We start from the raw sequence: 14896 nt of genomic DNA on the forward strand, positions 1-14896 counted from the left end.
CCATATCTCAAAACAATTATCAAGCATCAAACTTATCTTAGTATTCAATTCACTCAAAACAAAGTTTCACATATCTTGAACACCAAGTATATTAATATTAAGCAAATTACCATGCTATCAACGACTCTCAAAATAATCTAAGTGAAGCATGAGAGATCAAAAGTTTGTTTAAAACAAATCCACCACCGCGCTCTAAAAGATCTAAGTGAAGTACTAGAGCAAAAATTATCACGCTCAAAAGATATAAGTGAAGGACTATGAGCAAAACTATCAAGCTCAAAAGATATAAGTGAAGCACATAGAGTATTCTAACAAATTCCAATTCATGTATGGCTCTCTCAAAATGTGTGTACAGCAAGGATGATTGTGGTAGACTAACAAGCAAAGACACAAATAATACAAGACGCTCCAAGCAAAACACATATCATGTTGGTGAATAAAAATATAGCTCCAAGTAAATTACCGATGGAAGTGGACGAAAGAGGGGATGCCTTCCGGGGCATCCCCAAGCTTTGACTTTTTGGTGTCCTTGGGTTATCTTGGGGGTGCCATGCGAATCCCCAAGCTTAGGCTCGTTTCGACTCCTTGTTCCATAATATATCAAAAGAATTCACCCAAAACTTGAAAACTTCACAACACAAAACTCAACAGAAATTTCGTAAGCTCCATTAGAGAAAGAAAACAAAAGACTACTTCAAGGTACTGTAATGAACACATTATTTATTTATATTGGTGTTAAACCTACTGTATTTCAACTTCTCTATGGTTTATAAACTAATTTACTAGCCATAGATTCATCAAAATAAGCAAACAACACACGAAAAACAGAATCTGTCAAAAACAGAACAGTCTGTTGCAATCTGTAACTAACGCAAACTTCTGGAACTCTAAAAGTTATACCAAAATAGGAAGTCCTGGAAACTTTGTTTTTTTATCAGCAGCAAAAATAATCAACGCCAAATCACGTTCCTGTGATTTACCATAACTAAATTCGTACGCGCAAAGTTTCTGTTTTTCAGCAGAATCAAATCAACTATCATCGTAGGTTATCCTAAGGTTCTACTTGGCACAAACACTAATTAAAACATAAAACCACATCCAAACAGAAGGTATATGGATTATTTATTCCTAAACAGAAGCAAAAACAAAAAACACAAAATAAAATTGGGTTGCCTCCCAACAAGCGCTATCGTTTAAGGCCCCTAGCTAGGCATAAAAGCAAGGATAGATCTAGGTATTGCCATCTTTGGTTTTCATTTTTTTGGCGGAGTCATGCTCGAATCTGGGAGGTTCTTTCCGCTTCCCTTCATATTCGGAAATTTTTAGATCTAAAGAATGCAACCACTTATTACAAAGAGTAATCAACATTTTTCATGCGGTGAAGATTTCCGCTAACACTTTTAGGAGGCTCAAGAGATTTTTGTAAAAAAATTGTTACTTCGCAAATCTTCTCAAACACTTGGGTTTCTTCCTGGGTAGGATGAGATCCTCCCTTTGGGGTAGTGTTCCCACTATTCCCTCTATAATTTCATGCACAATACTGGGATAAATCTCAATGAAATTTCCCTTGGCAATGCAATCCAAGAGTTGTCTATGCGTCATATTTAACCCAACATAAAAATTGCGAAGAAGAATTCTAAATTTCACCTCTAGGGTGCACTTACGATAAGATTCCATCATCCTATACCAAGCATCTTTTAAGTTTTCTCCTTGCCTTTGCTTGAAGTGAAGAACTTGAAACTCGGGAGACATAGGAGAGGATAAGGAATTGGACATTAAGACAAGCAAACGAACACACGAGGAAGCAGAAAGGAAAAGGGGATAAGGCAAACGGGAAAGAGAAGAAGAGATTGGGAAAGAGAGGGCAAATAAAACGGAAAGGGTGAAGTGGGGGAGAGGAAAACGAGAAGCACATGGAAAATAATGTAATGCGAGAGATAGGGATTGCGATGGGTACTTGGTATGGTTGACTTGCTTGCTGAGCCTCCCCGGCAACGGCGCCAGAAATTCTTCTTGCTACCTCTTGAGCACTGCGTGGGATTTCCCCGAAGAGGAGAGGATGATGCAGCAAAGTAGCGTAAGTATTTCCCTCAGTTTTTGGGAACCAAGGTATCAATCCAGTAGGAGACCATGCACAAGTCCCTTGTACCTACACAAAACGATAGCAACTCGCAACCAACGCTTAGGGGTTGTCAATCCCTTCACGGTCACTTACGAGAGTGAGATCTGATAGAGACAATATTTTTGGTATTTTTGATGGATAGATGCAAAGTAGAAAGTACAGGCAAAGTAAAAACAAAGCAAGTAAATAAAGTGATATAGATTGATATGATGAGAATAGACCCGGGGGCCATAGGTTTCACTAGTGGCTTCTCTCAAGATGTCAGGACCCCGACTCAATGCCACATCGATCTAGCATGTAACACCTCATATCACTTTGCGGCCTCACGCACGGTATCCCCACGGGTGTCGCCTTACCTTTGCCCGAGACCGTTTGCGCCTTTTGGCACACGTATATGATGGTGTCGCTAGCATCCATATGATAAAGAGCCCGGGCTGACATGGCTAGTCGTAAACCCAAAGTGGCACTAACTTACAGGGACAGGCATCCATGACCCAGCATCGAACGTGTCGGTCATCAGCGAGTGAATCCAGGCTGTAGCACTGGGCTAACAGGACTCCGGTGAACCGGGCTGTAGCGGGCTAACAGGACTACGGTAGACACCGCGTGACATTTCCCCGAAGGGACAGACACAGGAACGAAGAAGGACACATGCCGGGCAGCCTAAGTGTTCCGGAGCAGTAGCAAGCTACCAGGGCTCAGTGGAAGCACTAGGAGACATTTCCCGGTAAGAGAGACTACTAAGGATAAACAACTAGAAAGTCAGATCCCACACATAGCAATACACATTACACGTACGCATAACATGCAAGTATGTGCTGTACAACATGGCATCACAGCATAACTCAACAACTTATATAGATAAAGGCTCAGAAGAGCCATCATAGCATTATTACAAACAGGGGTCACATGACCCAACATTCAGAGCAATCAAGCAACAAACGGAAGCATTACATGTCTGAGTACAGACATCTATAAATGAAAAAGGCTGAAAGCCTGACTATCTACAACGTCCAATCAAGATCGTAGCTGAGGTACAAGCTACTTGTCGAAGTCCACGGGAACACTAGTAAGACCGAAGTCTCCGTTGCAAAAACATAAATAAAGCAACATGAGTACAAAGGTACTCAGCAAGACTTACATCAGATCCTATCATACATGCATGTGTATCAAGATGGTAATGTGGGGTTTAGTTGCAGCAAGCCAGCTTTGACTCTGTGGCTATCCTGTTCTACGACTACCAGAAACTCTTGAGGTGAGACAACGTACACGAGTCCACTAATCACCACACAATACACTACTATGGATTCATCCCCGTCTCCCTACGAGAAGGCCATCCATAGCACTCACACTTTTCTTGAGCATTTTATAGTATCCACTTCAAGTTGTCTATGTACCATGTAAGCATCCAAGAAGTCCATAACCGCGGACCCGGCTATTCGAATAGATCATGTTAACCCTGCAGGGGTGTACTTCTTCACACACGCTCTCGCCACTTACCGCCATGTACACGTCATGTATCTCGGCAACCTTCAAGCGGAAGCCTGGCGAGGGTGTCGGCCACGACCTGACTAACCACACAAGACTCTAATCCAGGTTTATCGCCTATTCGGGTTCCATCCGCAAGGAGATCCGGCCGGGGTGTCGCTCACGTCCCCAAACGATGTGTGCAGGGTTCCCGAGCCCACCATCCGAGTGCCACTCAGTACACCAGGCCACGTGTGCCTAGTCTGTCCCAAGCCCACCCTACCGGGTGCCACTTGGTAGAAAAATAGCACTACCTACAAACACCAGAAACTAGTTGCGACTCCTGGACAAAGACCAAGTTGGTTAATAAGTCGAGAGGGGTCGAGTTACCGGAACCCAATGTGTGGTAATATTGAGTCATTGGACAACCTACATAGAACTCAGTGCTTAAGGACGGTTCCAGTGAGACAACCCACCATGTACTCCTACATGGCCTCTCACCGCTACCTTTACCAAATCGTGTTCACACACTTCACTCTCAGCATCAGAACATATCGTAACACTCCAATTCATTCCCGATGAACCAGACCTGACACAACTCTAAGCAATAGCAGGCATAGCATGGTAGGAACACAACATGGCTCAATCAACTCCTACACATGCTAGTGGGTTTCAACTATTTACTGTGGCAATGACAGGTCATGCAGAGGAATGGGTTCAACTACCGCAGCATAAAGTAGCAGATGAATCGCTGTTGTCCTAATGCAATAACTGAGAGCAGGAGCGAGAGAGTAGGGTTTTATCGAAATGAACAAGGGGGTTTGCTTGCCTGGTAGATCAACAAGGGAGGCACTGCTTCATAGACAGGTACTCTGAAACAGACTCCAGAGCAAGACCTATCGAGAAGGAACAGTGTCGGCAATCAATACACAAACATATGCAACAATATGATGCATGAACATGGCATGTAGATGTGATGCCGTTTGAGCTAATGCAACTAGTAATCATTTGGTTTGAAGTCCATTTGAACCAAAAGCTCAAATGCATCTCCAAAGTAAGCTCTTATAAATGCCATAATGTGTTTTCTCATATACAGCATGTATAAGTTGGTTTGTCATGCATGAAACTAGTACAGATGGATAGGTTGCATTTTTCTGATAATTTTTCATATATAAATTATTTCAATCTGAGCTACGGTTGAATTTCTATGAATTTTTGAAGTTTTGCTAATTTTCTGGAATTTCCTGATTTATTTTAATTCCAGAAAATAAATAATTGCGTCAGCATGACGTCAGCAGTCAACTGTGGCTGACTGGGGTCAAACCTGACGTGTGGGGTCCACACGTCAGTGTCATAGTTAGTTAACAGGGGAGTTATTTGCTTAATTAAAAGGATTAGGGGCCGGGGCCCACTGTCAGTGAGACAACTAATTAACTGAGTTAATTAGCGCTAACTAAACTAATACCTAAACTAAATAGGGGCATGGCCCACGCGTCAGTGACCTTGGGGGGGGGTCAAACCCCAGGTCAAACAAGTCAAACCCGCCGGCGGTTAGTCGCCGGCGCGATCCGCGGCGTACTTGTGCCCCGGGTCTCCTCTGTGGTGCTCCAAATGGCGCGCGGCTAGGCGCGTTGGAGAGCCAGCTCGATGGTGCGTCGGGCGGTGGCCGTGGCTGGGCCTGGGGTGGCCGGAGTCGACGGCGGCGAGCTCGGCTGCGGCTGCCGGAGTTCGGTCGTGCACGAGAGCGCGTTTGGAGCACGAAAACGGGAGAAGCAAAGCACTAGGGATGCTCTACGTGGCCCTAGGAGCTGGTTGGACTCGCCGGGGTGACCAAATGGTCACCGGAGCTGCGTCGACGGCGAGCTCGGCGGCGGCGAAGGTTCGGCCGTGGTGGGGAAAGCGCTACGGCGTGCGGGCGACTAAGCGGAGAGGGGGAAACGGTGGCGGAGCTCACCGCGGTTGCAGCGGGCGTCGAAGCGGGCTCGGGGACGCACTGGAGACGGCGGGGCGGCGATGGGGATCCACGGCGGCCGGCAATGAAGAAGACGACGGTGTCGGCGATGGAGCGCGTCCCTGGTCACTTGGCTCGTCGAGGACGATGCGGACGACGAGGCGGAGCTTCTAGGCTCGGGCGGAGGGCGAGGGGAGGCCGGTGGCCGCGGCAACGGTGGACGGCGGCGATGAGCTCCGCTCGGGCTTTGCGCGAGAGAGAGAGAGCAGAGGAGGGGGAAAGAACGAGAGAGAGCGAGAGGGTACGGGGGGGGGCGTGGAGACGTCCGGGGCGTTCCAGGGCGACGAGGAGGGCGCCAGGCAGGCAGGGAGGCTGGTGGCGTGGCGCGGTGGAGCGGGCGCGTGTCGGCCACGCGCCCGTCCTCCTGTCGGGGAGGAAGACGACAGAGGAGGGCCAGTGGGCTGGGCCGGCGCTGGCTGCTGGGCCGGCCAGGCCGCACAGGAGCTGGGCCGCAGGTAAGTCTCCCTCTTTATTTCTTTTCTATTTTCTGACATATGTTTTGATTTAGTAATAATACTAAATCAATTTATTTTCTTATGCCAATTTTTATAGAAGCTAGTGGTATTATTCCAGAGCTCCTTTATAAATGGCATAATTTTTGGACATATATTAATATATATAACTAATATATTTCCAATGCAAATATTTATGCATTAATTCCAAATGGCCAAAATAAATACTTATGAGCTCCTAAAAATATTGGTTTGATTTTTATCTCTGTCCAATATTTTCAGAGGGCAACATGAACATTTTCTTGGACCTTTTTGGAGCAATTTTTATTTGGGGTTATTTCAAAAATGATTCTGAGGGTTCCACCAATCCTCATTTCAAAATTAAATGGAATTTTAAACATGATGCACAAATGACTAGCTAGTCTAGGTCATACCAGACTAGGGATGTGACAACTCGCCCCCGCTTGAAAGAATCTCGTCCCGAGATTCAGGGGTCGACGGAAAGAAAGCGGGGTACTCCAGTCGAAGACGATCCTCTCGCTCCCAAGTAGCTTCTCTCTCGGAATGATGAGGCCACTGAACTTTGAGAAACTTGATGTTCTGACATCGAGTGACACGCTCTGCTTGATCAAGAATGCGAACCGGGTACTCTCGGTATGTGAGGTTATCTTGGAGATCAAGCGTTTCGTGGTCCACTCCGCGGATAGGATCCGAGAAGCAACGCCTGAGTTGAGAGACGTGGAAGACATCATGAACTCGAGAAAGATGTGGGGGTAGTTCCAACTGGTAGGCAACCTCTCCTCGTTTAGCGAGAATGTGAAAAGGACCAATGTAACGAGGAGCCAACTTGCCCTTGATACCGAAGCGATGGGTACCCTTCAAAGGAGTAACCCGAAGGTAAGCTTGGTCGCCAATTTCATAAGTCATATCCTTATGATGACGATCGTACTGGCTCTTTTGACGAGACTGGGCTGTTTTCAAATTCTCACGAATGATGCGAACTTGGTCTTCTGCCTCCTGGATCATGTCCAGTCCAAAGAATTGTCTTTCACCGGTTTCTGACCAGTTCAAAGGTGTTCGACATCTTCGTCCATAGAGAACCTCAAAAGGAGCTTTCTTGAGGCTGGAGTGATAGCTATTGTTATAAGCAAACTCGGCAAAAGGAAGACATTTCTCCCAATCCATACCGAATGAGATAACGCAAGCTCTAAGCATGTCTTCGAGAATTTGGTTGACCCGTTCCACCTGACCACTCGACTGAGGGTGGAAAGCGGTACTGAAGGAAAGATGGGTTCCCATGGCAGTTTGGAAACTCTCCCAGAAATGAGAAGTGAAAAGACTGCCACGGTCTGAATTCATCTCTAGTGGAACACCATGAAGTGACACTATTCAAGAAATGTATAAGTCAGCAAGCTGACTAGCAGTGATACTCTCTCGAACAGGAAGGAAGTGAGCCACTTTGGAAAGACGATCAATGACTACGAAGATAGCATTATTCCCTCTCTTGGTCCTGGGAAAGCCGGTAATGAAGTCCATACCAACTTTATCCCATTTCCATTCAGGAATAGCTAAAGGCTGAAGAGTGCCAGCAGGTCTTTGATGCTCTGCCTTAACGCGACGACAAACGTCACATTTAGCAATGAACTCAGCGATTTCTCTCTTCATCCTAGTCCACCAGAACCTCTGGCGTAGGTCCTGATACATCTTAGTGCTACCGGGATGAATCGTGAGAGGAGATTCATGCGCCTCCTTGAGAATCAATTGTCGAAGATGTTGCTTCTTGGGGACCACTAGGCGGTTCCCAAAGAAAACAACACCTCGATCATCTATAGAGAAACTACCAGCAATACCCTTGGCAATGTTTCTCTTGATCCGGGTAATCCCCGTATCATGCTTCTGGGCTTCTATGATAAGATCCACAAGGGTAGGTTTCGCCACCAAGGTAGAAAGGAATCCGTGAGGAGCGATGTGAAGGTTAAGCTTACAGAATTCCTCATGGAGAAGTGGTTGGCCTTGCTGCAACCTGAGATTGTTGCAATAGGACTTACGGCTTAGAGCATCGGCCATGACATTGGCTTTGCCTGGGGTGTAGGTAATCCCTAGATCATAATCTGTGATTAACTCCAACCAACGTCTTTGCCTAAGGTTCAGGTCTGGTTGGGTGAAGATATACTTGAGACTCTGGTATCGGTGTAGATCTCGCAATGTTTACCAAGGAGGTAATGTCGCCAGGTCTTGAGTGCATAGACTACGGCTGCAAGCTCTAGATCATGTGTAGGATATTTATCCTCATGTGGATGCAACTGTCGAGATGCATAGGCAATCACATGACGATCCTGCATAAGAATGCAACCTAGTCCCTGTCGTGAGGCGTCACAATAGATAACAAAGTCCTTTGTGAAATCCGGTGGCACAAGTATGGGAGCAGAAGTCGGGCGTGTTTTCAGTTCCTGAAAACTGTACTCACACTGTGGGGACCACTCAAACTTTTTATCTCTCTTGAGAAGTTCCGTGAGGGGTTTGACTACTTTGGAGAAATTTTCAACAAAGCGGCGACAATAGATGGCTAGACCAAGGAAACTTCTAACTTGTTTAACGGTCTCAGGTGGAGTCCAATCGAGAACAGCCTTGACTCTCTCGGGATTGACAGCAATGCCCTTACCAGAGATTAAGTGGCCTAGGTAGGTCACTTCTGGCAACCAAAATTCACACTTGGAGAACTTGGCATAAAGGTGGTGCTCTCTGAGTTTTTCTAAAACAAGTCTAAGATGTTCGGCATGCTCTTCCTCGTTCTTCGAGTAAATAATAATATCATCGAGGTAAACCACGACGAACTTATCTAAGTACTCCATCAAGATCGAGTTCATCAAGCGGGAGAAAGTAGCTGGAGCATTGGTTAGGCCAAAGGACATGACGGTGTACTCGTACTGGCCATAACGAGTGACAAAGGCTGTCTTGGGAATGTCCCCATTTCTGATCTTGATTTGGTGGTAGCCTAACCTTAAATCCATCTTGGAGAAGACTGAGGATCCAGCGAGCTGATCATACAGATCGTTGATCCTGGGGAGCGAATATTTGTTCTTTATCGTGACCAAATTAACGGGACGATAATCTACAACCATCCGGTCCGTACCATCCTTCTTCTTGACGAAGAGGACGGGGCAAGCCCAAGGAGAAGAACTAGGACGGATGAAACCTTTTTGCAAGGACTCATCAAGTTGTTTCTTAAGCTCGGCTAGTTCTAAGGGTGCCATCTTGTAAGGTCTCCTAGAGATTGGAGCTGTTCCTGGGATAAGATCTATGACGAACTCTACATATCTTTCAGGTGGAACACCTGGCAGTTCCTCTGGAAAGACATCCGGAAAGTCACGCACTACCGGGATATCTTCAAGGTCTGGAAGAGGGCTGGCATTAAGAGAATAGAGCTGACGCTTTGCAACTCTAGTGGAGACAGTGACTATCTTGCCAGATGGGTGGGTAAGCTGAACAGATCTTGTGTAACAATCAATCTTGGCATGATGAGCTGTCATCCAGTCCATACCCAAGATGATATTAATATCTGAGGACTTGAGGGCTACAAGTGATGCAAGGAATACAAGTCTGTCAACAAGGATTTCAATACCATGGCTAATTCTGGTGGTCTGCCATCTAGACCCTGGGGTTTGGATTTCAAGCAGAGTTGGCATATCACAAAATGACATGTCGTGCAAACGAGCATAGCCTTCAGAAATGAAGGAGTGAGATGCTCCAGTATCGAATCGAACTGATGCTGGGTGACAATTGACAAGGAGTGTACCAAGAACGACATCCGGATCATCATGAGCGTCTTTAGCTGAGACGTGATGCACACGTCCATGTTCAGTGGGGGCTGACTTGACACTGATCATCTTGCGTGATGGCTTAACACAGCCAACAATCTTCTCGGGCTGGGGTAGAGCATAACTAGTTTGAGAGCAGTCACGTGCATAGTGTCCTGGCTTTCCGCATGTGAAGCAAGTCCCTGAGGTTGGACGGGGACCCACACTGACAAGCGGTCTACCAGTAGGCCTGGGTGGAACATATGACTGAGCTAGGGAAGGCACCACATAAGATGACCTTGGTGTATAACCGGAAAGAAGAGCGGAGTTTGGAACCCAAATCCGGCGCTTCTGGGAACTAGAACTGGAGGAAGATCCCAAATCACGGGTGTGCTTACGAGACTCCTCGTAAGTGAGCTGAGCTGTCTCTGCATTGATGGCCTTGTTCACAAGGGCCTGGAATGTATCACAATGATGCAGGTGGAGATCACGACGCAACTTGGGGTTGAGACCCTTCCGGAACCTAGCTTGCTTCTTGGCGTCCGTGGACACTTCTTCTGTGGCATAGCGAGCGAGGTTCTCAAACTCTCTGCTGTAAGCATCAACAGCCATCTTATTCTGGGTGAAACTACAGAACTCTTCTCTCTTGCGATCAAGGAGGGCCTGGGGAATGTGATGCTCGAGCCTCAGTGAAATCCCTCCAGGTAGGATTCTGGCCAGCTGGAAGCATAGCCTCATAGTTCTGCCACCAAAGACTAGCAGGACCTTCCAGGTGGTATGCAGCATAGGTGACCTTGTCACTTTCAGCTACGCTCGCGGAATGCAGCTTATGAGTGATGCTACGGAGCCAGTCATCTGCATCGAGTGGCTCGATGGAATGATGAAAGGTAGGTGGGTGCAAACGAAAGAACTCATGAATGGTAGCAGACCCTTTGAACTGATGCGCGGTGTTCTCCTTGATACTTGCCAACAAACGGTTAGACTCACGCTTGTTCCTCTCCATTTCTAACATGAACTCTGTCAACGAAGGCGGGTCGGGACGATCCTCATCCCTACCATCTTCATGGTTCTGGCTACGAATAATAGAAGTTGATGACATCCTGAGAAACGAAACCAGGGACGGAGTCAGCATCAACTATAGACTGTAGAATGTAGGACAAGGAATTAGTATCTCTCGAACTCCTAGGAAAATTCCGGCAGCATAACGGCAGTAAAATGCTCAGAATGAGACATCCTACTAAAAATGGGGTGGTAACATACTCATCAGCATTACTCAAGGTTCTGAGATCATACTAAACAGACTACACCGGAAATACTCAAAACTGGGGTATGACTCTGATCAACCAATCCTATTGGACTACGGAGTAGTAACACGTGATCCTGATAGACGGAACAGAAAGCCTAGTTCCTTAACCCCGTAGGAAAGATAGGATGACTCAGATCAGAAGGCCATGAGGTATAAGGAGTAAAAAGAGCCTTACGTTCCTTCCCACAATCAATTCCCTTACATAACTAAAGAATTTCTATACTCAACTTCGACCAGTTTGGCTTGGTAATCCTACAGGCAGTCAGGCTCTGATACCAAGGCTGTCAGGACCCCGACTCAATGCCACATCGATCTAGCATGTAACACCTCATATCACTTTGCGGCCTCACACACGGTATCCCCACGGGTGTCACCTTACCTTTGCCCGGGACCGTTTGCGCCTTTTGGCACACGTATATGATGGTGTCGCTAGCATCCATATAATAAAGAGCCCGGGCTGACATGGCTAGTCGTAAACCCAAAGTGGCACTAACTTACAGGGATAGGCATCCATGACCCAGCATCGAACGTGTCGGTCATCAGCGAGTGAATCCAGGCTGTAGCACTGGGCTAACAGGACTCCGGTGAACCGGGCTGTAGCGGGCTAACAGGACTCCGGTAGACACCGCGTGACATTTCCCCGAAGGGACAGACACAGGAACGAAGAAGGCCACATGCCGGCCAGCCTAAGTGTTCCGGAGCAGTAGCAAGCTACCAGGGCTCAGTGGAAGCATTAGGAGACATTTCCCGGTAAGAGAGACTACTAAGGATAAACAACTAGAAAGTCAGATCCCACACATAGCAATACACATTACATGTACGCATAACATGCAAGTATGTGCTGTACAACATGGCATCACAGCATAACTCAACAACTTATATAGATAAAGGCTCAGAAGAGCCATCATAGCATTATTACAAACAGGGGTCACATGACCCAACATTCAGAGCAATCAAGCAACAAACGGAAGCATTACATGTCTGAGTACAGACATCTATAAATGAAAAAGGCTGAAAGCCTGACTATCTACAACGTCCAATCAAGATCGTAGCTGAGGTACAAGCTACTTGTCGAAGTCCACGGGAACACTAGTAAGACCGAAGTCTCCTTTGCAAAAACATAAATAAAGCAACATGAGTACAAAGGTACTCAGCAAGACTTACATCAGATCCTATCATACATGCATGTGTATCAAGATGGTAATGTGGGGTTTAGTTGCAGCAAGCCAGCTTTGACTCTGTGGCTATCCTGTTCTACGACTACCAGAAACTCTTGAGGTGAGACAACGTACACGAGTCCACTAATCACCACACAATACACTACTATGGATTCATCCCCGTCTCCCTACGAGAAGGCCATCCATAGCACTCACACTTTTCTTGAGCATTTTATAGTATCCACTTCAAGTTGTCTATGTACCATGTAAGCATCAAAGAAGTCCATAACCGCGGACCCGGCTATTCGAATAGATCATGTTAACCCTGCAGGGGTGTACTTCTTCACACACGCTCTCGCCACTTACCGCCATGTACACGTCATGTATCTCGGCAACCTTCAAGCGGAAGCCTGGCGAGGGTGTCGGCCACGACCTGACTAACCACACAAGACTCTAATCCAGTTTTATCGCCTATTCGGGTTCCATCCGCAAGGAGATCCGGCCGGGGTGTCGCTCACGGCCCCAAACGATGTGTGCAGGGTTCCCGAGCCCACCATCCGAGTGCCACTCGGTACACCAGGCCAGGTGTGCCTAGTCTGTCCCAAGCCCACCCTGCCGGGTGCCACTTGGTAGAAAAATAGCACTACCTACAAACACCAGAAACTAGTTGCGACTCCTGGACAGAGACCAAGTTGGTTAATAAGTCGAGAGGGGTCGAGTTACCGGAACCCAATGTGTGGTAGTATCGAGTCATTGGACAACATACATAGAACTCAGTGCTTAAGGACGGTTCCAGTGAGACAACCCACCATGTACTCCTAGATGGCCTCTCACCGCTACCTTTACCAAATCGTGTTCACACACTTCACTCTCAGCATCAGAACATATCGTAACACTCCAATTCATTCCCGATGAACCAGACCTGACACAACTCTAAGCAATAGCAGGCATAGCATGGTAGGAACACAACATGGCTCAATCAACTCCTACACATGCTAGTGGGTTTCAACTATTTACTGTGGCAATGACAGGTCATGCAGAGGAATGGGTTCAACTACCGCAGCACAATGTAGCAGATGAATCACTGTTGTCCTAATGCAATTACTGAGAGCAGGAGCGAGAGAGTAGGGTTTTATCGAAATGAACAAGGGGGTTTGCTTGCCTGGTAGATCAACAAGGGAGGCACTGCTTCATAGACAGGTACTCTGGAACAGACTCCGGAGCAAGACCTATCGAGAAGGAACAGTGTCGGCAATCAATACACAAACATATGCAACAATATGATGCATGAACATGGCATGTAGATGTGATGCCGTTTGAGCTAATGCAACTAGTAATCATTTGGTTTGAAGTCCATTTGAACCAAAAGCTCAAATGCATGTCCAAAGTAAGCTCTTATAAATGCCATAATGTGTTTTCTCATATACAGCATGTATAAGTTGGTTTGTCATGCATGAAACTAGTACAGATGGATAGGTTGCATTTTTCTGATAATTTTTCATATATAAATTATTTCAACCTGAGCTACGGTTGAATTTCTATGAATTTTTGAAGTTTTGCTAATTTTCTGGAATTTCATGATTTATTTTAATTCCAGAAAATAAATAATTGCGTCAGCATGACATCAGCACGACGTCAGCAGTCAACTGCGGCTGACTGGGGTCAAACCTGACGTGTGGGGTCCACACGTCAGTGTCATAGTTAGTTAACAGGGGAAGTTATTTGCTTAATTAAAAGGATTAGGGGCCGGGGCCCACTGTCAGTGAGACAACTAATTAACTGAGTTAATTAGCGCTAACTAAACTAATACCTAAACTAAATAGGGGCATGGCCCACGCGTCAGTGACCCTGGGGGGATCAAACCCCAGGTCAAACAAGTCAAACCCGCCGGCGGTTAGTCGCCGGCGAGATCCGCGGCGTACTTGTGCCCCGGGTCTCCTCTGTGGTGCTCCAAATGGCGCGCGGCTAGGCGCGTTGTTGAGCCAGCTCGATGGCGCGTCGGGCAGTGGCCGTGGCTGGGCCTGGGGTGGCCGGAGTCGACGGCGGCGAGCTCGGCTGCGGCTGCCGGAGTTCGGTCGTGCACGAGAGCGCGTTTGGAGCGCGAAAACGGGAGAAGCAAAGCACTAGGGATGCTCTACGTGGCCCTACGAGCTGGTTGGACTTGCCGGGGTGACCAAATGGTCACCGGAGCTGCGTCGACGGCGAGCTCGGCGGCGGCGAAGGTTCAGCCGTGGTGGGGAAAGGGCTACGGCGTGCGGGCGACTAAGCGGAGAGGGGGAAACGGTGGCGGAGCTCACCGCGGTTGCAGCGGGCGTCGAAGCGGGCTCGGGGACGCACTGGAGACGGCGGGGCGGCGATGGGGATCCACGGCGGCCGGCGATGAAGAAGACGACGGTGTCGGCGATGGAGCGCGTCCCTGGTCACTTGGCTCGTCGAGGACGATGCGGACGACGAGGCGGAACTTCTAGGCTCGGGCGGAGGGCGAGGGGAGGCCGGTGGCCGCGGCAACAGTGGACGGCGGCGATGAGCTCCGCTCGGGCTGCGCGCGAGAGAGAGAGCAGAGGAGGGGGAAAGAACGAGAGAG

The sequence above is a fragment of the Triticum dicoccoides genome, chromosome 6B (genome assembly GCF_002162155.2).
Source record: "Triticum dicoccoides isolate Atlit2015 ecotype Zavitan chromosome 6B, WEW_v2.0, whole genome shotgun sequence".
NCBI classification, from domain to species: domain Eukaryota; kingdom Viridiplantae; phylum Streptophyta; class Magnoliopsida; order Poales; family Poaceae; genus Triticum; species Triticum dicoccoides.